The sequence below is a fragment of the Larimichthys crocea genome, chromosome II (assembly GCF_000972845.2).
Source record: "Larimichthys crocea isolate SSNF chromosome II, L_crocea_2.0, whole genome shotgun sequence".
Classification (NCBI taxonomy): Eukaryota; Metazoa; Chordata; class Actinopteri; family Sciaenidae; genus Larimichthys; species Larimichthys crocea.
Genome location: NC_040012.1, coordinates 5,890,723 through 5,916,039, shown reverse-complemented (window position 1 = coordinate 5,916,039; position 25,317 = coordinate 5,890,723). Strand labels below are relative to the sequence as shown.

At 44.1% G+C, this 25,317-nt stretch overlaps 2 long non-coding RNA genes across 2 annotated transcripts; both read right to left on the bottom strand.

The window, feature by feature from the left end:
• Window positions 1–1,922: 1,922 nt before the first annotated feature.
• Window positions 1,923–3,223, bottom strand: LOC113748277 (uncharacterized). Its single transcript, XR_003464208.1, has 3 exons — window positions 3,093–3,223; window positions 2,246–2,371; window positions 1,923–2,148 (listed from the first exon to the last, which is right to left on the bottom strand). It is a non-coding gene; the product is annotated as an uncharacterized LOC113748277 (long non-coding RNA).
• Window positions 3,224–15,543: 12,320 nt separating this feature from the next.
• Window positions 15,544–18,214, bottom strand: LOC113748278 (uncharacterized). Its single transcript, XR_003464209.1, has 4 exons — window positions 18,156–18,214; window positions 17,211–17,280; window positions 15,862–15,954; window positions 15,544–15,761 (listed from the first exon to the last, which is right to left on the bottom strand). It is a non-coding gene; the product is annotated as an uncharacterized LOC113748278 (long non-coding RNA).
• Between the last annotated feature and the right edge of the window lie 7,103 nt (window positions 18,215–25,317).

Sequence of the window (25,317 nt, the reverse complement as noted above, 5' to 3'; positions counted from 1 at the left end):
TGAGTGTATCGTTACATCCCTACTGGTCGGTCTCCAGCACAGACCGAGGTCCAGTTCCAGCACGTTCTTCGCCTAGTTTAGCACAAAGAGTGGAAGAAGTTTGCAAAAAAATCAAACCAACAGCTTAAATCCATCCAGGAATCACCTGGATTTGATTGACTAGTGTTGTAGTGCTCAGGATCAGTGTTGGTCTTGGAGACCACGCCTCGGCCTTGTTTCAGAGTCGAGTCAGGACCACGACTGTGAGGAAATCACTTTATTTGTTCCAAAAGCAGTTTGTAAAGACTTATATGACGTTAACTACCTATGAACGCTGCATGCTGTCTGCTCTCAATCTAGTCTTGGTCCCAACCCCTCTTGGTCTTGGTCTTATGTAGGTCTTGACACAGTCTGGTCTCAGTTCAGTTGGTCTTGACTACATCACTGGTCGACACTGCACTAGCAGGACGGGCCGTGCAGATCAAACAGCTCAGGAGTTGTTTGAAGGTGTCGGCTCATTTGGATGGAGCTGGGCTTCCTGTTTCCACCTGCAACACGAGACGTTACATCGTTGAACTTGCAGGTTCGTTGTGGAAATCAAACAATTTCCACCTATAAGAAGAGCTCTTACTGGCTTTGAGAAGGTCCTTGTGGTTAAGTGCTGGTGGAGCTCCTGGTGGTCAAGCCTCAGGAGTCTTTTCCTTTATGTATGTTTTAGTTATTCAGAGTTATGGATCCTGATCTATATTCAGCACTTTCATCCCTTTCAGGTCTCAGTAATCCCTTTTTTATTTGACGACTGGATCCAATTTAAATGGCAGCACGATGTTCCGGTCTCCAGTTCAAACCGAGCCGCACCTTAATTCACCTGACAAAAGGCGAACAAAGAGCCGAGCTCTCCGCGGGCCTCTTTATCTTTCTTACTTTTAATTGGGCCACTCGATCAAAGAGAGATGTCTTTGCCAACGAAACACACTGTGTCATTTTAATTTTCTCTCATTAGCTTTTAAATTACTGAGCAGTCCTCCGACGGGAGAGCGGTCGTTTTTTTAAAGATGGAAAAGAACGAGCGGCTGAAGAGAAGCAAAGACTGCAGAGCTGCTGCTCTCACCTTCTGACCTCTCGTGGGGACCGTGAAAGACGAGCATCTGAAATGAAAAAGGGGGATTATGCTGAGCGGTCGCTCTTCGGGGTTTGAGCTGTGGGCAGAAACGGAGCAGGAAGAATCTCTCTGACCTGGTTAAGACACTTGAAACTTGAACATTGCATACCGTACCACTAGTCAGATGTATTTTGGTATTCAGTCCATGAAGGCAACATTACACACAGTTTTAGCTTGAACTGAAATATGATCGAATGGTTTAATACCTCTGTTGTGTTATGATATGCTGCATCTGTGAGTTTGCTGTAAGCGTCTGTGTATTAATGTTGTTTACATTGTCAGATGAATAACTGGGAGCTGATTTGCAGTCGCACAAATGTTTGCTGTTCTTGTTTCTGTCCTGCAGCTGTGTTGACTCTTCTTCAGCGCTGATGGTCCGTGTCATGCTGAGCACATGAGCGCTGTCTGATCTTCATCATGTGCTTTCCATAAAACCCTCAAACAAACATTTCCTTTAGAGAACTTCTTTATGATAATTAGCTTTTTAAAAAGAAAATTCAGTGTGTGACCTGTCAGTCAAAGCGTCCCCGCTCTTAACCCTGCATAACTTTAAGCCTTAATATAATGTGAACAGGTGAGTTGTATATAAATTCACCCTCAGTACAGTTGTCATGAACGGGGAAATTAGCTACAGAGACCAAAACTGTTTTTTGTACCAGGCTGTAAACATGTTTATTTCTGCTGTGAAGTTGGACATTTGGACATGGGGACTTATGGAGACTGACTCACTTCTGGAGCCAGCCTCAAGTGGACGACAAGAGGAACTGCAGCTTTTCTTTTTTGTTAGTTTTTTTTGCATTGGCTTCATTTCTCAGCCACGCAGGTCACCAAGAACTTTCACTGTTTGTCTCCTGAAGCGTCTCTCATGACCAGAGACGTTCAAAGCGTCCCTTCACTGCACCGTCGGTCCTCTGATGCTGAAACAGACGATCTAACTGGAGGTGACACGTTCCCAAAACTGTCAGTATGGCGCAGGAAGAAGTACAGAGCGTTGTCACCTACCTGTCCTTCAAACAGGTGAACAAGAACCAGAACAAACAGACATCACAGAGTAAACATGTGGACTGTGTGTTGTTAGGGTGTGTTTTGTGAGTACCTACCTACCTTTCATAAACTGTCTGTCAGACATTTTGGCTCCACACCAGGGTGATCATCAAAAACAGGTTCAGGTTCAGCTGGTTCTTCATCCTGCTCAGGTGAGGAGATGAGTGGAAGCAGGTGAGAGGGAGCCTGGAGCCACGCCCAGCAGCACAACACAAAACAAAACAAACAGACAAAGAGGAAAAGACGTCCGTGAAGCTTTAGATCAATGTTTGTGAGACCTGTCAGAAAATATCACGCCCTGTGCTTACTGCACACAGGTGACAGGTTTATTCATGAGACAATGAGAAGACTCTTCATTGTTGAGTGTTGTTGAAGGTTCAAGAACTCGGTTCAAGTTCCTCCACAATCGTCGGTAAAGCCGAACGGCAGCATTTATGTGATACAGTCGTCCCTCGCTATAACGCGGTTCACTTTTCGCGGACTCCCTGTTTCGCGGATTTTTTTCAGTGTAATTTTGCATGCTTTTTTTTTTACAGCGTACTGTAGCGTCCTAAATTGTTCTGCGTCCTGTTTAAGGGAGTACTGTACAAAATGCGTGTAAAAAGGTGTATAAAGGTGTGGTTAGGGGTTTTACGGCCTTAAAACATGTATAATAATTGTAAAACTTACTTCGCGGATTTCGTTTATTGCGGGTTATTTTTAGAACGTATCCCCCGCGATAAACGAGGGACCACTGTACATGAGGAAGGGACACCTTTCATGTGTTTTTGAAGCGTTGACTTCACCTCCACTTCCTATCTCATCTTCACATTTCAGCTCCTAACGAATCACGAAAGCGTGCGTGTGCCACGTGCATCATGTGACCACGCATCAGGCTGATGGAGAAGTTTATTTCAGATTCCTTCACCTCTAGTGTGTCCTGAAGATGTTGACGTGCAGAACGTAGATTATTTCTTCATTTAAGTCATAAACTTCCATCACGACTTCTCTCCGTCTTCATACAATCGCAGCCTCCGACAGTCAGGAAGGAGGAAATCGAACAATCGATTGAACTCATTGAACTAGGCAGGTAGCAAGATCCTGTTGCTAAGCAACCTGAGTCTGGCTCCAGAAGTGAGTCAGTCTCCATAAGTCCCCATGTCCAAATGTCCAACTTCACAGCAGAAATAAACATGTTTACAGCCTGGTACAAAAAACAGTTTTGGTCTCTGTAGCTAATTTCCCCGTTCATGACAACTGTACTGAGGGTGAATTTATATACAACTCACCTGTTCACATTATATTAAGGCTTAAAGTTATGCAGGATTAAGAGCGTGGACGCTTTGACTGACAGGTGGGTGTGGTCACAGGTGGCTTGTTTAAGCAATCAGGCTTTATTTGGTCTTTATCACGTTACGGATACGCAATCCATCCTCGATACTGAGACGATGAAGCTAACTGATAAAAGCATCAACAAAGAATCCTAAAATGCTTCAAACCTTCACGTCTACAGTTATTTTGGATATTAGCGGGTCAGTCTGAACATTCAGCTCTTAAAATAAAATAAAGATCCGTCTTCAGAGAACGAGACAAAGGGGACGTTAATTTATCGTCTTCCTTCCTTCCCCAAAAAACAGAAGAAGAAGAGCTCGACTCAGCAGAGACGAGGCCCCGGGGCCCCTCGGCTTCGACGCCGCGGTGCGTGGGTGTTGAGGATGTGTCAGCGTCTCCTCCGAGCTCGCAGTTTTTAAAACACCAAACAGCAACCATCACGCTCTCGGAGTAACCCAGCATCAGAGCGCTCTCCTCCGGCATCGACCTACTTTTCTCCCTCCTCTTCCGCGACTCGTGTCCTGCTGCTTTGATTGACGGGTCATGAGCCCGGGTGTTCAGGTTGTCAGCAGTTTGCCAATTAAACCCAAGAGACAAAGAGACAGAAGTGGAGCAGGTGAATTAGAGTCATTAAGGCGCTTTTACTTTGGCGAGGTGACTAAGAAACGACCTTAACTGTCAGACCAAACGCCTGTTTTACACATTTTAACAGGAAGTTTTAAATTAGTCCAAAGAGCTTTAAACTAATAACTGTTCAAATATCCCTGGTTATGTCTTTAAATGATGTTTTTGTCTCATCTGTCCAACACTGGCATGTTTTCAGTATATTTAGGCTAACGCAACAAATCGCTAATTAACTACTGCTAACGGAATCTGCCGTTAGCAGGACGCAGAACCGGATTGGAACCGGGTCCGATCACGCAAAAAATAACGTTACACCACCGAGCGGTCGAGCTAAAGCTAATATATTTCTAACAGTTAACTATCATGGTTCAGTTGGATTGGAGCTAGTGCTAAAGTTGCTAGTTTAACATAGCTAACTGTTAAATATCAGAATCAGAATTTAAAATACTTAAATAATCCCAGGGGGAATTATGTTTTTGTTACTATATATATATATAATATAAGCTAATGTTGTAGATTTCACTAGTTTTGAGATGTAGCTGACCGCTAACATTAGCTATTGTTAGTTAGCGTGGGTGTAGAGCTGACATTAGCTTATGTTATGAACTTAATCAAACTAGTTTTTTAGTAGCAGCTAACATTAGCTACATTACTTGAGGGAAAGATTGCTAAGTAGTGAACCGCTAACTGTGGTTAGCTCACGTAGCTCGTGTAGCTAACTGAATTCATGATCTGACAGAAAGCTTTAGCCTAACCATGCTAAAGTAGCTGATTAACTGCTGCTAACGGAATAGCACAGCCTCTGAGAACAACAGGGATTTACAGACGTAATGTAGAGGTGACGCTAATATAACAAAGCTAACACAGGTAGCGCTGAGGATTCAGTTAGTTTGGAGCTAGTGCTAATGTAGCTAACTGCTAACATAAGCTAAAGTTGTGAACCTCGCTAGTTTTGGGGAAAGGCTAACATAGCTAACTGATATAAGCTAATGTTGTAGATTTTGCTAGTTTTGAGCTATACCTAATTTAGCTAACTGCTAACACGAGCTATAGCTAACGTAGCTAATGTAGCTAACTGTTAACACGAGCTATAGCTAACGTAGCTAACTGCTAACACGAGCTATAGCTAACGTAGCTAACTGCTAACACGAGCTATAGCTGACGTAGCTAACTGCTAACACAAGCTATGGCTAATGTAGCTAACTGCTAACATGAGCTATAGCTAACGTAGCTAACTGCTAACACGAGCTATGGCTAATGTAGCTAACTGCTAACATGAGCTATAGCTAACGTAGCTAACTGCTAACATGAGCTATAGCTAACGTAGCTAACTGCTAACATGAGCTATAGCTAACGTAGCTAACTGCTAACATGAGCTATAGCTAACGTAGCTAACTGCTAACATGAGCTATAGCTAACGTAGCTAACTGCTAACACGAGCTATAGCTAACGTAGCTAACTGCTAACACGAGCTATAGCTAACGTAGCTAACTGCTAACATGAGCTATAGCTAACGTAGCTAACTGCTAACATGAGCTATAGCTAACGTAGCTAACTGCTAACATGAGCTATAGCTAACGTAGCTAACTGCTAACATGAGCTATAGCTAACGTAGCTAACTGCTAACATGAGCTATAGCTAACGTAGCTAACTGCTAACATGAGCTATAGCTAACGTAGCTAACTGCTAACACGAGCTATAGCTAACGTAGCTAACTGCTAACACGAGCTATAGCTAACGTAGCTAACTGCTAACATGAGCTATAGCTAACGTAGCTAACTGCTAACATGAGCTATAGCTAACGTAGCTAACTGCTAACATGAGCTATAGCTAACGTAGCTAACTGCTAACACGAGCTATAGCTAACGTAGCTAACTGCTAACACGAGCTATAGCTAATGTAGCTAACTGCTAACACGAGCTATAGCTGATGTAGCTAACTGCTAACACGAGCCACAGCTAACGTAGCTAACTGCTAACATGAGCTATAGCTAATGTAGCTAACTGCTAACACGAGCTATAGCTAACGTAGCTAACTGCTAACACGAGCTATAGCTGACGTAGCTAACTGCTAACACGAGCTATAGCTAATGTAGCTAACTGCTAACACGAGCTATAGCTAACGTAGCTAACTGCTAACATTAGCTAATGTCATGACGTGCTAACGTTAGCTACTACTGTCCTGCAGTTTCTTTAATTTTAAATTAAAGTTTAATTTATTTTCTCCGTGTTGACGAGCATCATGAGGTCTTGAGACGTATTTTTTTTTATACTCGATGAATGTGCAGTCCAGGTCGACTTAAAATGAATTATTTAACATAAGAAAGATAAACAATAAAGACGTAATATGGATTAGCGCAGATTAAAGGAGCTCATCGCCTGTAATTGATCGTCAGCAGCAGAAAACCCTGATTGATCCGCTCTCGATGGAGCAGCGGAAAGATAATCAGAGTGTGTTTAAGTAAAAATCAATATTGTTTAGGTTCATTTACTGATGTGTGTGTCCTGCTGATGGATGGACGGACCTTCCACCACGAGGTCACCAGTTAAATCCCCACCGTGCCTCTTCACGACGCTGCACGTGTTCGATTTAAAGAAGGTCACCAGCGATTTATAGAAGCCGTGATACGAACACGATGTTGTCAGCTGTAGAATATTTCTGACGACATCTCCAGCGAACCGTCCGCGAATCTGCCCGCGTACATTCGGTTCCGCTCGGAGTCAAACTGTGCGTGGAGCCGGCGAGCAGGTGGCTGATTGTCAAACAGATGAAGGCGGCAGGCTGCATGGCGGTGAAGTGGGAAGAAGGGCGTCTGGAGCAAATAATTAAGGAGTCGGCGTGTACATAATAAAGCAAACACTGCGTGTTTAAATCCCACCGAGGCATCAATCCTCCACAAATCCCCTCCATGCTCCGCCGATGGCAGCGTTTACGTGGACGGGAATGAAAGCAAAATGTTGGAGTGAGAATAAGGCGGAGAGTTTACATAGAATATTAATGAAGCTGCAGCTCAAAGTGTTTCTATTTCTTTTACTCTAACAAGATGCATAAAAAACTGAAGCAGATTATTTTTGTTTCCGTCTGGTTGGTACCAAAGAAACACAATTTATTCAGTATGACAGTTAGTCTGAGTCCATGAGTGCTGATATAGAGAATAACAGCACTGAGACTGTATTGCTTAACAGCTGTTCCAATATAATAATAACAATCATAATAATGGTAACCTAGTGTTTCTGTAGCATTGACAGACTGTTCCAAAACAAACATATTATCAGTCTGAAGTAAACTGAAGCTCCCTGCACTGTCCCTTTACGAAATATGACACCTGAATTAATAACGTGTCCGTAATTATTTTAGCGTTATTTTACTGTTAGACCAACATTATTTTAGTGTTAGACCAGTCCAGTTGTTGGACTAATTGTGTTTTTGGAGTCAAATAAATGATTAAATAATCAAATAAATCATAATCTGTCGTCACTTATTGTTGAACTGTTGTATAAACGCAATATCACACGAGCTGTGCTGATATTCAGTATAACGGCACTCCCTCTCATGTAATATTGCTTTAGTGAACTGGTTGCTATGGTTCTGCTGTTTCTATAGTTACTGTGCACATGTTGCAGCAAAAGTTATGAAGACCCAGTGAGGGTAGATAACATGCTATACACGGTAAACCACGTCTGTTCACATTGCAGAGGAAAGCCAGATGAAATCAGCTTTAGGTCAGTTTGATTCCTCCCAGCTCCACTTTCAAAGATGGATTAAAGACATACATGCGATCTGCACAATGAGATTAATGTTGTGGCCTACAACCCTGCAGTAAATCTGGCCTGTGTGTTATACGCTCGCTCTCATATACGCCCCGCTCATCGATGCAGATCAGCCACGTGATATGTGTACGGCGGGTCGCCGGCCCCTCTATCGCCTGTTCCAAGATTTACGGTGCAGATGTTTTGTTTTCGGCCTCGCTGTCACGTTCTGCTGTCCCATCCGTCACATTTCTGACAGCGTTTATGGGGCAGCAGGTAGCCGAGCTGCAGCATGTGACGCCAGCCATTTTAATTATGTGGCCCAATAAATCTGTTCTCGAGGAAATGTCAGTGAACAAAAGATGTGGAGGGCTGCAGGGCGTGAAGCTGAAGAGCTGAAAAACAGGAGTCCTCTGATGCAGGGAGGACTGACCCGTTTGGCCAAACCGTCTCTGTTAGGTACTGAAACAAGGCAAATGCTTTCTAACAAGTGAGTCTGCAAATCCTCAATGCAGACTATACTAACTCAAGTTAAAAGCTTATTTCTTGGTCAGCTGAGTTTCGTGAGATCTTGGCGTTTGAGCTGGCTTTGGTTGCAACAATCTGCATGGATGGGGAACGCAGTCATCTCATGATGATTTAGCATTTGTGTCCGCACCCGGTGGAATTTCTGGGTTATATATCTGTTAGGTAGTTTATGTTGTGTTTTTTGTCTCAGCGTCATTCTCACATATCAAGTTGCTAAATGGACTGCAGAGGAAATCTTGGCTCGGACAAATCCTCCTATACTGAACGCCCAGAAACTTTGGCACAAGGAATAAATGGTCCAGAGAGTTTGACTGTCTCTTATCAAAGGACCGATATAAGAAGATCAACATCAGTCTCATATCTGTACGGTCAGTATCGAGCCAGAGCTGAAGGCTTGAAGTCAACGTGAAACAGGAAGTTCTGTTTACTTCCTATGTCGAGTCCCCGTCTGTTTTGGTTCTGACCTGAATCCAGGCCGGTGAAGACCACTGGAGCAAACTGAAGCACTTCCTGCTCTTCGTGACCTCGAGCTACTGCAATTCTGCTAAAAGCCTCCAAATCCTGCCATCATTAGCAAAGCCCCGAGCTCTTCTCTGATTGTTTTTGTGTCCAGAAATGGAAGAGATTTATTTCATATCATATTATATCTCTATTTTTGGACAAGTATTCTGCGAGTTTACTTTGTAATATCCCCCCCAGAAAGCTGGAGGAACCAGGCTGTAGGATGGTTTCACTTTCTAAACCAAGGAGGCATCTAATATGTGCATGTTATATGACTTCTGTATAGTGGAAAATCAGTTAGAGCATATAAAACATGTCCTACTTCTGCTTCTCAAGCAGAATCTGAAGCTTTGTTGTTGTTTGGCTTCAGCTGGCTTGTCTTCTGTAGGTTACCTGTGTTTTGTCAATGCCCAATGCATCAGAAAAGTGTAAAAATATGCTTGGCTTGTGGTTATTGGAGTGAGGCGCAAGCTGTTACCTGTGTAGACAGCTGTACTGACATCGAACGGATGACCAGGTTTGGACCCAAAAGCACAACTCAGAGACCAGGCAGAGGTTCAACCAGGCAGGAATCAGAGAGGCCAACCGCTAAGTAGCGAGCACATAAGACGATCTGGCAGAGATTGAATGGAAATATATACTGCAAGGCTGTTAGGGAAGTAGGTACAGGTGCGCAGGTGGATGGGGGAGGTCAGGTGATGGAGAACGGTGTGACATCTCAGCATGTCCCCAGGTAAGTGATCCACTATCCACATGATGCAAAAGACCAGGCCACCTTCTTCCATTGCTCCATGGCCCAGTTCTGAAGCTCATGTGCCCATTGTTGGCGCCTTTGGCAGTGGACGGAGTTCAGCATGGACACCCTGACTGGTCCCAAACACAACAAACCATGATGCGCTGTTTTCTGACACCTTTCTGACTGTTTCACCAGTTTGAGCTGCAGTAGCTCTTCTTGTTGGATCGGACCACACGGCCATGGCCATCCATGATCTTGGACAACTTTTGATAGATACCGACCCCCTGCAGACCGAACAAACCCCACAACAACTGCATATTTTGGGTTGTTCTGACAGTCATCTAGCCATCACAGTATGGTTCTTGTTAAAGTCGCTCAAATCCAGACACCTGTCCATTTTTCTGCTTATAACACGTCAACTTTCTTTCATCAAATTCTCCTATCATAGCTGTCCTAGTCAATGTTTCAAAACCTACTGGAAGTGTCGTGGTCGGGGTCCAGCAGCAGATAAACCAGGGTACCAATCAGAAATGACCAAATCTGAGCAAGTTAACAAAGTCTGGTAGGCAAAACGCTTCTGCAACGCTCCTGGTGGGGTTTGAAGTCGCATGGAGAACTGACCGAAACAGCGGCATGGACGTGACGGAGACGTACCCGATGGGGTTTTGGCTTAAGACATTTCTAACACTACTGTTGCACACTGTTGACACTCGCATACATAGAAATCAGTGCACAGACTGAACAAGAAAGTCGTGGGAGGGCTCATTTTATTATAAGTTACGTTACAACTTGTCAATAAAAGGCCATTCCATTCTTCAGTCATTGCATTGTGCTTCCTGCCTGAGCGAATGTGCCCATTAACAACCACTCTGTGTGAGCATGAAGTGACGCTTTGCTTTTATAGCATCACTTTTGTGTTTTAGAGTCAAACTGCATCACTGCAAATTGCAGGTTTGCACTCTGAACATTGTGCACACAGCTTTCACTCAGTGGGAATAGTTTCCTCTGTCACAGCTGTGCCAGGCTCTGCTTCATTTCAATGAACTGTCTGACGGCGTGATGTACATGTCTGCCCAGTACATTGAAAATATGCAGATTACAGAGAGCGGCTCTAACGCTGCTAAGCTGAGCTTTAGTCCACGTAGATGAATCCAATACAGCGTCTGTTTTGTCACTCGAATCAACTTCCTCTTGAAAACAGTTTGAGATGTCTGTGTTCGAACTTTTGTTCACCGTGATTCAATTCAGCCGTCTAGGAGGGCGAGAGGAAAGATTCTGCCCCTCCTGTGGTGTCAGACTTTTTCATTTCACTGATTTAGAGCCACTTGTATCCATGGGAGACGGCGGACTGCGCCGCAGCCACCCACCACCGCCACCGCCGCCTCATTAAGACTGCCGGTGGGTCTCATCAAAGGACAGAGTATTGTTATCCAGCAGACTTATTCAGCTGTTGCCCAGATTTAACCTCAGCAGACCTTCACTGTCACTGCAGGCTGAACGCCGACACACTGCACCTGTGCATGATAACACATTATCCCACAACGCTGTCGGATATCAGACACCATCATATCACTCACAGCTATGTGATGTTAGAAACACTTGCAAATATATTTATTGGACGTTACACAGAAATCGGTTTGTTGTGATTTGAGTGTAATCCCACTGTGGTAACTATGTTCAGCTGTACTCGAGTATTTCTTCTGATTATGTTACTTATGATCAGCCCAGCTCGGCGTCTGTCTTTCAGCCTTTTATTTCACCAAGCTCTCACCAACCACTAAAAGTCTAAAAGGATTTGTTATTTGTAACTTGCCAAATGAGTTCAGCAGCTAATCCATGACACTAATGTGTATGTATTGCCTGGCTCTGGTTCTGGCACGACACCGGCCCCACGCCCCGGGCCTGAAAACCTCCTCTTCCTCCTGGCGGTCTAAAACACCTGTGGATACAAACACTAACGCTAACAAACTGTACCATGCTGGACTCTCACCAGCACTTCAGCTGCAGAGATTGTTTGACAAGCAGTCACTCCGGAGAGCTGCCTCGGTGCTTAATTAATTCATCGTATGCGTGTCAGTCAGGAAGCTTGTTCTCCTCGACACATTAATTCCACAACTTTAATAACAAGGTCAGTGAAACATCCGTGACGGAGAGCTTTGTACATTCACAGAGAGCAGCTGAGTGTGACTGTGATGGCTAAATGAAATGAATGTAAACAGATTGTTCTCTAACTGAGTGTAGCCCATTTCCATATTAGCAATACATTAAACACATTTGATGTGGAGAATACTGGACATATACATAACATCAAGGAGGAACTTAACAACTATGAAACAATGAGAAAAAGATTGATTTGATCTGATTCTCTGGCGCTGACTCACTCTCATTCTCTGCATAAACCAGAGTTTGCAATGACTGTGTGCAGCTTCCTGAAATCTTGTTGTCTTAAATTTGGTACCGTTGTGCCAGTATGAAGTACAAAACCGAGAGCTGTGCCCACCGATGGCAACTGGATCAACATGCCATGTTGATCCTAAAACGGACTGTCCATTTCCACAACATAGATGTACAAAGCGTGGATGCAGATGAAGCTCCTTGTTGCCTTTGTAATATGCAACTGTTGTGCAGTAATCTCAGTTTACTGCATTATTCCGAAACCCCAACAAGTCTGTCAACAGGCTGGAAACCCATTTGTCCGACAGCACGTGACCTTCGGAAACAAAAGCCCACTTCTCTGCAGATTGACCTAAAATACGAACTCTCCCTGGAGTTTTTTGCCTTAAAAGCCTTGAATCAGGTGACCTATGTTGTCACGGTAACAATAGTCAGATGACTCTTGTCAAGGTTACAATGATGAACGCATGGCTGATGTGAAATGGTCACATTTTGGTTAGGATTTAGACATCAAAGCTACTCTGTTACGTTATGAATTGATCATGGTTTGGGTTCAAATAAGTATATTAGTTTCCAGGGTGTGTATTTTGGGAATAATGGGTCTTTGGAGCAATGAGCAGTTTAGTTTTTGGAGTATTTCTGGGGTTTGGGGAACATTCTTTGGGACTATTGGGGTTTTAGAGTAATGGGCCATTGGAACAATGGATGGCACCACAGAGGATCATGGAGGAACATCAGTTGTACAGTGTAGTCTAGGATTCGTCTACATGGGTTGCAATCAAAACAATCTGAACAAATTACGATTTCAAGGTATACATGAAGATATACTTTATATTCATTGTTCATTGTTGTTTCCATGTATGATAGCTTAGAATAATTGTGATGTTCAGCTTTCTCTCATTGTTTTACTGTCTCTAATTAAAGATGTGACATTTGAAGCAGAGCCTGGGGCTGCCGGAGACTCTCCTTCTCTAGCTCCTCTTCGTCTTCATTGCCCCTTCTTCCTCCATGTGGCCGCCAACACCAACAGTGCGTATCAATCACTGTCCCCAGCCTGCGAGCCTCCCTTGGGTCTTTGGTGGCAGCCCGACGGTGAATGTCAGATGGTCCGGTAATGAGTTGTTATTGTGCCAGTCGATGTATATGCGCCTCTGTGATGATCTCAGGTCACCGCGAGGATAATGTATCATTGATTACATGATCAATGACTCAAAGGAGGGCCCGGGGGGGTCGTTGTTGGGTGACGGAGCCCGCTGTTGGGTTTGTAATGCTTTCACAGCCTTTGGCCTGCATACCAAGCGTGACATTGGCCTCTCAGCGCTCAGTCTTCTTCATCGGTGATTGGGCGAGGACGTATATTCATGTCCTTCCTTTAAATGTTCTTTTATCTCTTTTAACTTCCCATGTGTTTCTTCTTCATACTTCCTTCAGCCTTGCATCAAGTGTTTCAGCTTCTTTGGCTCCAGCTCGAGCTACTTGAGGAGCTCTGAAAACCAAAACGTAGCTGTAGCAACTTTGAGAGTTCATTTTTAAGACGTGAAGGACTGGAGGATATTTACATTTTATTGGTCCTATTTCTCCTGCAGCTCAGATGTGAGATATGAATTTCTCTGCAGGATGCATCTGATCGATGCTGCGTCACAGCAGGAGCTGACACTCAACTCCTCAACCGAAATTGAAAAATCTGCTGTGGGAAAATATTAGCGCTGTGTTTTGTTTGATAAACGGCTGCGTTGACATAACTCAGCTGCACGCCGTCTCTTCTCCACACAGTTTTCTGTGTCTGGCTCACGTTGACCTTTCTGTCATTTGTTGGCATGAAAAATGCAGCTCCATCAAACAAACAGCTCAACAAGTAAGTTTGCTTCAGTTTTACAGCTAAAAAGTATCACCACATTATACAGCAGCAGGAGTTGATGAAATCCCCCAAAACTGAAGAAACCTTTACTGAAAGAAATGTGGCCCCCACAGACTGTCCGACATTTGGGTCTGTTGACAAAAATACAGAAGCTTTGAGTGATGTGTTGTTCAGCTCCTCATGGTGTGTTTGTACTGTATGCATATGTGCGATGTGTGTGCAGAAACCTGCACCTGTTCATCAGCTGTATGACCTTCCTGTTCACTCACTTCTTCTGTCCTTTAAATGGAGTATCAGTGGGGGGGCTGGGAGGCGTTCAGGTGTGGCCTGTCTTCGGTGTGTTTAGTGACCCGTGACCGGTGTCAGTAAACACATCATCCTCAATCAGCCCTGCTGTGCCAGAATATTCTCTGAGCTTCACTCGACAGCGACACAAGTCTCAGACAGAGCGGCACTTTGTTCACAACGAAACACTGGACAGTGAAGTCATCAGTAAAGACGATGCAGTCGCCTTTTAGACCAATCAGTAAGAAGCAAAAAACACTGCAGAGTTCAAGTGTTTCGCTCACGTCACGTCACGTCATCACAACCAGTGAACAGACGCACCTATACCTGGCTCTCACTGCAAAGATGGAGGCTGTTTTCTGGGGGACAGTTCGCTTGTTGGTTTAAAAAGCCACAGATGTCACATATCTCATGACAACAATGAAAACAACTTGTGATTGTCAATTTAATTTTGTTTGTTGACTGAGGAGGAAAAATCTGATATTTCCGACCCAGTGCTCAGCTCGAGTCCTCTTCTTGGCCAATTCATAGAAGAAAGAGTCATGGTTGACCTGAACAGTTTGAGTAGTCCTGTCAACAGTTGGACAGACGTCTCCTGTGTCTTTTTGGGCCTGCAATACTTACAAAATTGGTCTTGCCTGTTATTGAGGTCTGATAGAAAGGTACATTAGTGCCACTCCTCAGTCCGGTCTGTGGGAACATTGGTTTGATTTGTTGATATCGCTTCAAGCAAATGGGACGATGAGAATATCTTTGACATTGCAACTTGCTGCTGAACCTTTGCTTCTCATGAAAGTTCAAACGGTTAATCGTCGTTCGAGGTCAGTTAACGCTGCCATGTGAATGAACTCTCTCTCTCTGGTTTCACCTTGACCTCTTGCTCGAGAAGCCGACAAGAACTGAAGACAAGACAGAAACCAGCTGAAACGTTTGTTCTGATCGATGATGACTCTTTGTCAGACAGATGAATGGCTCAGCACTCGTCCTCTCTCTTCATTCTTCTTATCTGTCTCCTGCTCGACATCTGTGTGTCCTGTCAGCACTTACTTCTACCGTCCTCGTGTCTCTTTCTTTACCCGTCAGTTATGTGGCCGACTCAACAGTGTATTGTTGTCGAAGGTACGATCGATTTTCTTGTTTCTGACGGAGAAAAGCATCCCAAAGCCATGAGGGTGGGCGGGTGTCGGGGTCGGATTGGAAGTTACACACAGGTCACCTTTCACTGGCTTTTTCTCCATAGCAACAACGGCTTAGGCTCATGGGTATTGTAGTCTTTAGAAGAAATCTGGATGGTATTTGCTAAAGACAATTTAATTTTACTGCATGAAGGCAATAATAAATAATAAACAAGCACTCCTCCTCCATTCTCTGGTCTTGTTTCATCCAAACATACGGAGCAGTGACTCATCTCTGCACACACTTCGACAACAGATGACCTCACCGCTCAGCGTTAACCAGCAGTGCCTTTGTGCTTATTCACTAAAAAGTGAGCACCGAGCATGCTGGGATACATTACAGAGTTTAATATAGATCCGGTCAGTCCTCCCTGCCGACTCTTCGGTGAACTCTCCCCCAGAAAACAGCCTCTGTCTGGGCAGAGAGAGCAGAGTGAGTCCCTCTGTTAACTGACGGTGGTGATGATGAACTCACAACGTCTGAACGCAAAAATGAATCAAATGTACACACACACATAAAAGGTGTCGAGGAGGTGCTGATGAGGATGAGGAGTTTATTCTGGGCTCGGCGTCGATGGCGGTGGGGGTGGTGGAGGTCTGGAAAGTAACTGGGGTGTGAAACAGAATTACAGGATCAGTTCTGCTAATGCATCAATCAGAATAAATGACTGCGGCGTTCTGTTCAGGTCCGTCGACGAGTTCATGGCTGACAAATAAAAAATGAGCTTTTATTGTGAAAACGTCACCTGACTGAAAAAATTGTTGGTTTTTAAAATAGACTTAGAAACCACAGGCCTGATCTTCTGAGGATCAAGAACTCCTCTAGCTCCATCAAACTGACACTGTAGGGTTGTTCGAGGTGTACCAGGCCTCCGCATGAATCAGCGAGTGCCACAGTTGGTCTTCAGTTCTACAGGGCATGATGAGAAACGTCTGGTTCTGCCATGATCTTGGAGCTGATTGGTCCAGACGTTGGAATGAACAATAGAAACTTTTCGTTCTTTGGTTGCAACATCATAAAAACATCTGAGAAGTCATGGCTGGAAACTGGGTTCAAACAAGGACTTGGCAGGTGATTGGTGAACATCAACTGATCAGATCGATGAACCATATAACAAAGTCCATCCATACATTGTCTGTAACCGCTTATCCTAATCAGGGTCACGGTGTGGCCGGAGCCTGGACAAGCCACCAGCTCACTGCAGGGCCAATGAGACAAACGGATCTACATCATACTTCGTGTAATAGAAGAAATACTTTTCATGTTGTTGTATAAATATCTAGTTTTCTGGTCGAGTAAGCTTGCTGTGGTTTCTCGGGTATTAAAGGTGGTATTTAAGGTGGTATTTGTTGATGTCAGATGTTATTTATTCTATCTCCTTAACCTTTCTCCTCTTTCTAACACTTCATCTGCTTCCTCAGGTCTTCAGGGAAGCTGTTTAACAGACGAGGAGCATTCTAATTAAAGGACGCCTCACCTCTTTATATTTATATATATACACTGTATGTGTGTATGTATTTTAAAATAAAAGACTTCAAGGAGAGAGAAGTAATGTTGTCCCTTCAACCACTGAAGTGTTTGTGTGAAAGAGATAATCAAACCTTTACCTCGTGAAATATTTGAAAGTATCTTTGAAGTTTATGAACTCTTTAAGGTAAGAGTGTGTCTCTGTGACAGTCTGTCCCTGATGGATGCTGCAGTCTGTGTGTTATCTGGACAAAGATACCAGGTCACTGTCTATTTCTGAACACGGCACCAGAACCGGGTGTCTAGACAGTCGACCGACCCGACTCCTTCTCTTCTGTTCCCGGAACATAAATATTACCTTCAGATTTGGAGAGAAACTTGGTTTCTAATTCAGACCTGAGAGTCTTCAAACGAGCTGAGAGTCTCCAGAGATGTGTTGAACCTTTACCGCCCTGCACTGTACTCGCTGAAAGAAACAGAACATCAGGTTTAGATGCTGTCCATTTTAAATGACAAACTACACAGCAGTGAATAAATGACACCAGATCAAGGTTATCATCGTAAACGAAAACGAACGAAAAAACGGAAACGATTACTGAAAAAAACTCCTCGTTAACTGAAACTAACTAAAACGATCATCAAATTAAAAAACTAAAACTAAATAAAACGAAAATGTTTGTGAACAAAACTAACTGAAACTAACTGAAATTAGAAATGAACTGCCATTCGTTTTTCGTCTTTGTTCCAACCTTGCTAAAGGCGATAAAAAAAATAAAAAAAACATCGAAGCGCCTTTACCTCCATTGACCACGCCTCACGCCAGTCAGAGGCAGACTGGTAGAGTGGGAGACATGGCAAAGGTGAAGAATTCACAAGGTATGGGAAAACTAAAACTAATACTAAAACTAACTAAAACTAAACTATTTTGACAAAACTAAAACTAACTAAGACTAAAATATTTGCTCTACAAATAACTAAAACTAAATAAAACTAATTAGCTAAAAGCCAAAACTAACTAAAACGAAACTATGCTGAAAAATCCAAAACTATTATAACCCTGCACCAGATAGACGTATTGTGTCATGGCTGGAACAAAGGCTTGAACCCAAATGCACGACTCAGGAGACAAAGTAAAAAATAAACAAAATATTTTATTATCAAAGTTCAACAGAAAATCACTGACTGGGAGGAAAACACTAAATTCTCTAAGAAAACAAAAAACACTCAAGGGAGGGAAAACCTACTAACAAACTCAGGGGAAAAGATAACAAACGAAAAACCTCTTATGAGGGAAAAATGAAATGCAAAGGCTAGACAAAGTAACAAAGCAAAATACAAAACCTGATAAGACACAAACACGAGACAGAGACTTCGACGAGACTAGGGTAAGGAGCTCTGGCACAAAAAGACAAGACGAACTGGCAACAGACAAAGGGAGACGCTGACAATATATACACAGGGTGATGGGAAACAGGTGGAAACAATCAGGGCGGTGACACATGAGGAAGGGCAAGTGACCTGAAACGAGAGGGCAGGTAAATATCAAAATAAAACAGGAAATGACAAGACAACATTGACACAAGACAACCTAAACATAGCGAGCTTTATTAGTCACGACATATCGTAGGTGTCAGGTTCAACATATGGAAATAAATACAACATAAAAACAGCCCAAATTTGGTGGGAGTAGATTTTATATTTTTGTTTACCCATATTATGACTAACACTTAACGTCTGTGTGAAGTCAGAATAAATGTTCTGAGTTTGTCAGACCAAAGAAGAAAGTGTTATTAACCATCCAGCCAAATTTGAATGATTAAAAATATCAACAACTTTATGAAATCAGGTGTCAGAATCAGGTAAAAATGAATTCTCAGCTCCAGGACTGTGGGGGCGTTTTGAAGCGACTGAAACGTGTCAGATGAGTTCAGAAAATGAACATGACTAACTTTGAAACACTCTGAGCTGAGATGAATTCATCTCTATCTCTCTGCTCACCCTTTAAGGACCGCCCACAAAATCTGACTATGAAAACTGGTGAAAAACTGTTTGAACCTCTAACTCCACATTTCAGTGACAGTTCAAAGTCTTTTCACGTGTTTTCAGAAACTATTGTCCAACATATTTAATGTGTTTGGAAAGAAATCTCAGACTTGCCTTTGCACCAACAGGCTCGGCTCTGTGAAGCTGTTTTGGACGTTCGCCATGCGGCCTTCGCGCTCAGAAGCATTTCACAGGAAATGAAGGCAGGCGATGAAGCAATGAGGCAGACAGACACATTTTAATTCATTAAACTGATGATTAAATCTGAATTAGGACACAGTCGGCCGCTCCGCTCCACAGAATAAAGCAGAGCTCTGGTTTAAGAGAGGACGTGTTGGACAATTGAGACGTGAACAACATGTATCTCTTCTTCTTCTTCCTGTCTGCGGTTTAACCGTGCAGTGAAGCAGTGATTAACGTTCTGCGGTGACAGCTGCCACGGGAAACCTGTCCACGACCACAGATGATATTTACAGGTGTGACCTTGGTGTGTGTGGATCCACTCAGCAGATGACAGTGTGTGTGTGTGTGTGTGCTGCGTAACAAGACAGCTCATCCTCACAACAAGTGTGTGGCTGAAGCCTGACACGAGTTTCGTTCATCATCAGCTTAATGCACCAACTTCATTTCTTTAGAAATAAAATAAGAAACAGACCAAGAAGAGGTTTGGACATTAAACCAACCTTAGCTTGCCTCATGCAGAAACATCCAGGCTGCTGTCTTCAGGTTTCATTAAGCTCTGTTTGTTTGTCACATTATATAAATATCACAACACAACTTTGTTTACAAAGTTTATTTCTGCTCAGTCAGTGACCGTGGAAACAGCTGTGCAGTCCGTGTAAAGGCAAGTCTGAGATTTCTTTCAAACACATTAAATATGTTGGAAAATAGTTGCTAAAAACACGTGAAAAGAAGGTGGACCAAGGTTAACCAAGGTGGACTAAGGTTGATCAAGGTTGATGAAGGTTGACCAAGGTTGACCAAGGTTAACCAAGGTGGACCACGGTTGATCAAGGTTGATGAAGGTTGACCAAGGTGGACCAACGTTGACCGAGGTTGACCAAGGTTGACCAAGTGGACCAAGGTTGACCAACGTTGACCGAGGTTGACCAAGTGGACCAAGGTTGACCAAGGTTGACCAACGTTGACCAAGGTTAACCAAGGTGGACCAAGGTTGATCAAGGTTGACCAACGTTGACCAAGGTGGACCAACGTTGACCGAGGTTGACCAAGGTTGACCAAGGTGGACCAACGTTGACCAAGGTTGACCAAGGTTGACCAAGTGGACCAAGGTTGACCAACGTTGACCAAGATTGACCAAGGTGGACCAAGGTTGACCAAGGCTGACCAAGGTTGACCAATGACATATCATTGAAATGTGGAGTTAGAGGTTCAAACAGTTTTTCACCAGTTTTCAGTCTCAGGATTTTGTGGGCGGTCCTTAAAGGGTGGCTCGATGACACGCTGAGGCCACCCTGAGCAGAGAGACAGAGATGAATTCATCTCAGCTCAGAGTGTTTCAGAGTTAGTCATGTTCACTTTCTGAACTCATCTGACACGTTTCAGTCGCTTCAAAACGCCTCCACAGTCCTGGAGCTGAGAATTCATTATTACCTGATTCTGACACCTGATTTCATAAAGTTGTTGATATTGTTGATATTCAAATTTGGCTGGATGGTTAATAACACTTTGTTCTTTGGTGTTTAATTTGATTTTCTTTATCTTTAAGTCGTCTCTGATGAATTTCCGTGTGTTTATCTTCTGTTTTGCTTCTTTAACTAGTTTCAGACTCAAACAAGATCCACCGCTCTTTCCATGCCGTGTTTGTATTCACAGATCTGTTCATGACCTCTGGGTGGCGCTGCTGCACATTTACACCCAGACACATTTACCAGTTAAATCAGCAGCACACACAGTGTGTGTCCTCAGTTTGTTGCTGACTGTGTGTCTGACTCTCAGCTGCTCTGGCACTTTTGTTGGTCGTGCAGCCGAAGCCGTTAATTATTGCAGCCGGTTCACAGTTTGGATAGCAGTGCTTTGCGGCTCCGCGACATCCCAACTGTCAGTTTAATCATAGAGCGGGGTCGACGACGACAAGCGACCGCGGCGGGCTGGCTCTGCCTCGCCTCGACCAACACTGCAAGAAATATCGAAGAGTAAAGACAACGTTCTTCCTCATCTGCTTCCGTGACTTTAAACGTTTAATTGTGGCGTCTGTGTTTACTGTTGAACACCACGTCTTATTTCAAACAGCGATCACCGGATGCTTCCTTGCTTTAGAGAACATGCTCAACCGTGACACTTCAAGTTTGATATCCGTTAGATGTTGTCACTGCAGAGCCGATGCTGACATGAATCAACACTGATTTAGTGACGTATGCTTGTGCAGGTTCACCTCCCTGTGAGGAACATGGGATGTTTAGGTGGAGATAGCAGATCACCTTAAAGCTGAGAGGCTGATGAGCACTAAGCTGCTCAGAAATCTCCCTGTTGTGAATCTGTAGGAAAGCCGTCATCCTCTGAACGCCCTCAGCCTTTCTGACCGAAGTCAGCATATCTGTGAAGAGGAGGCTCATGGGAACCCAGAGAGCCCATTTTCATCCAGATATCTTGAGGTCAGAGGTCAACGGACCCCCTTTGAAAATGGCAATATGAGTTTCATCATTAAGATTTAACACGTTGGTACCAATGGATGAGTTCAGTGATCTATTACTGCTCAACACTGATCACACGTTTGTGTTCTGCTTCAGCAAACCGACCAAAATGTTCAGCGACGCTGAAGCTTCAAGTCAACACGGTAAAGGTGTAAAAATAACCTGAGTGTGTGTGTGTGTGTGTGTGTGTGTGTGTGTGTGTGGAGGAGAGCCACTTAATGAGCAGCTATTTTCGACCTTCTCCAGGACAGGATGTTGTATTTGCTGTGACTGTATGGCGGTGGGTGGCACACATCAAATCAACGCAGACAGAAACAGACCAGTAATGAGGCTCCGAGATTCAGACAGCACTTCTGATGGTGTGTCACTGTGTGTGTGTGTGTGTGTGTGTGTCACTGTGTGTGTGTGTGTGCGTGTCACTGTGTGTGTGTGTGTGTGTGTGAAGAAACCCTCCATGAACAGCAAGCGGCCTTTGAAACACCAACAAGAGCAAACAGGCTGCTTCAAATTAAGAGATTTCACACGATGTTCTGAGTTTATTTTACACACTGTACGTCAAAACTGTTCAGTCGGCTACAGCTCCACATTATAACTAGCTGCGTTACAGTCAGGGTTTAAGTTTACGTGACGTCCCTGCAGACTGTCTAAAACCTGGACGTAGTCTCTGAGACGTCCCCGCAGACTGTCTAAAACCTGGACGTGGTCTCCGTGACGTCCCTGCAGACTGGTTCAGGTTTTAGACAGCCTCCTCAGACTTAATCCTGGTCTGGTTTCAAAACATTATTCATGGAGTATGTGTGTGTGTATTTCTGTTTGTGTACTCTGACTTCGTGTATAATTCATAAGCAGCCGTGACCTTCACGTCATTTGAAGCGGCTGCACTGACCTTCACGTCCGGCATGCATTACCTGAGCGCTCTCTCCGGATATACATTTAAAATGTTTTCTATAAACACATCGATGTCGGCGCTATGAAACATGAAATCTAAAGATATTTAGTGTGTGGACAGGGTCAGGGTGATGTATGAAGTCACTGAGCGTCTGCAGCTTCCTGCTGCAAAATCAAGGGATGGAAGATTTACTTCAAAATAAAAGACTCTTCCTCCTGTGACGAGGTGCAGTTTATATATTTATCTGCTCTTGACGTGCAGATGAAACGCTGTTCTCCGTTATGAAGTTTTGAAGCAGTGTTGGAGGAGTTTGATATTTCTGGTTTACGTCGAGCTGCAGCTGATCACTGTAAATTATGTTTGGCAGCAGAAAACACTCTCTGCTTTTCTCTTCTTAGCTTCCTCCGTCAGCGTCCTCTTCGCTCTCTTCTCCTCTGCCATGTCCATAGAAGCTGCTTGCACAGCTCCCGTTCTGGCACGACACAGCTCCCGTCACTGTGGATTTTTTAAAAGTTATGTCACACCCTGTTCACCGATCGTCAACACAAAGTGATTAAAACACAGTTAATATATGAAATGACTCACAATTCTACAGACGGCACCTTTAAAACTGTCTGACGTCTTAACGAGGATTAACAAAACAAAAAGAGACGATGCTAATTCTGAACTTTAGTTTCAGTCTTCAGCTCGAGTGGACGATGAGGACGAGAGAGATGTTTCTGTATTGATCATATTCCAACGTTCTCTGATCACCAGCTTGAAGAAAGATGATTAATGCCGCGGCTCGAAGCCAAACAACGAGAAGCGGCAGCCAAATGGACGACGAGCTGAGCGCAGCAGATTACAAGCCAGCGACTGGAGGAATGAGGAGGAGGAGGATGAGGAGGAGGAGGAGGATGAGGAGGAGGAGGATGAAAAAAGAGAAAGAAAGTCCTGTGGATGACTCATCCCCTCAGGCTGCCTCTCAGATATGATGCCAGCACAGTTGGTTATTTGCAGCAGGCTCAAAAAACACACGTTCATTTCCAGAGCCGGCCTCAGCCTCCGGGACTCCACGGCATCGTCCGAGTGCGAAGAAATCTGCAGCTGCTTTAATCTCATGCAGAGGATTAAAACCTGAGAACACGAGCTCTGCGTGTTTTTAACTCTTTGATTAGGTTACGTAAGATTACACGAGTACACATACAAAACATTCCTGCTGACATGACGTCACGTCAGCGTGAAGTGAAAGCTCACACGTAAAAAACTCAACACGGTGAATAAAACATAAAGTCTTCATCAGAAACGTGTTCACGGAGCGGGAGAGACTCAAACAGCGATTAGATCTAATGTTGAAATGAAATATTCATACACGCTTCGTTTACACGTCACGATTTGCTGGAAAATTATGTAATCAACGAAGAAACAGAGTTTAATTAGTTCTCTCGAGTCTTTTTAAACAGCGCGGACTGTCTAAAACCTGGACGTAGTCTCCGTGACGTCCCCGCAGACTGTCTAAAACCTGGACGTGGTCTCCGTGATGGTTTTAATTAAGTCTTCGCTGCAGTCTGATTGGCTCTCGGCACTTTAATTTCAGCTGATTGCGTTTTGGCTCTGCTGGATGTGGAAACTTGAAGTCAGCATGTTTGGATTAAAGGGGCTGCTGCTGTCGGCCAATCAGAGCGAGTCGACTGTTCAAATCCATTCAGTGAAACAAACCTTCATTCATCCAGAACCAGAACCAGAACCGACTGAGATTCATCCTCCACCTGACCTCCAGGAAAAAATGAGTCCCACCAACAGTCAGACCACCATCTTTGTCACACACACACACACACACACACACACACACACGTGTTATCTGGTGTTTCCTTCACATAATCATCTTTCTGTCTCCCGTGTGAACACACACTCGCTCTCTGCTGCAGGCGGCTCATGTGTAACCTCGGCACATCGTCACAGCTTCATGCCCATGCTGAGATATCTATGAACACACACACACACACACACACACACACACCGCCGGCATGCTGATGGTGGTGTAGCTCATGATGGTGGCATGTGAAGTGCAGGTGAGCATGCATGTGTGTGTGTGTGTGTGTGTGTGTGTGTGTGTGAGATAAGACTCCTGCAGCCTCTTTTATTTCCCAGCATGCCTCTGATCTGTCAGATAAACTGCAGCTGAGTTGAAACCTGCTCAGCATCAGGAGAATCTACATCCTGTCCCACGGCGAGGACGAAGACGCAGAGCCGAGGTCAGAGCGACGTCGTCAGCTGAGCATCACGCCACGTTCACGTCTGATGGATTATCAAATCACAGAAATGATCTGAGACACATGAACGTTCTGGATGTTTCACGAGGGCGGCGAGCTGTCCGTCATCGAGAGCACGAGCTTCTGCTGCGGTTTGGAAGCTCAGTAACTCGCCTCGAAACATGCTGAGAAAAGACGGTTCTGGACGGGTTCTGAACACCCTCAAACTGCCTTTTTGACGTCCACGCTCGTGATTCTGCATACCGTATTTTTCGGGCTATAAGGCCCATTTAAAATCATTTAATTTTCTCAAAGATCAACAGTGCGCCCTATGTATTAATCCTGGTTGTGTTTACCTCAAACCGATTTTATGTGGTACACATTTTCCACGAATCTCCGTCCCGATTGACCTACGACTCCATGCGCGCCCGTCTCACCGATACTGTCAAAAACCCAAGTGAAGCAAACTGATTCGATGCACGCCGTCATTCCAGGTGGATTAACCAAAGAACTCCAACCGCTAGATATTGGTGTCAACAGGTCGTTCGAAGTTAAAGTGCGAGCTGCATGGGAGCGTTGGATGACAGAAGGCGAACACACATTCACAACGCCGGGCGAGTTACTTTCACGAAGGCCGAGATTTTGTGAATTAGTTGAATAAAGTTCGACCCATCTGACACCTTTTG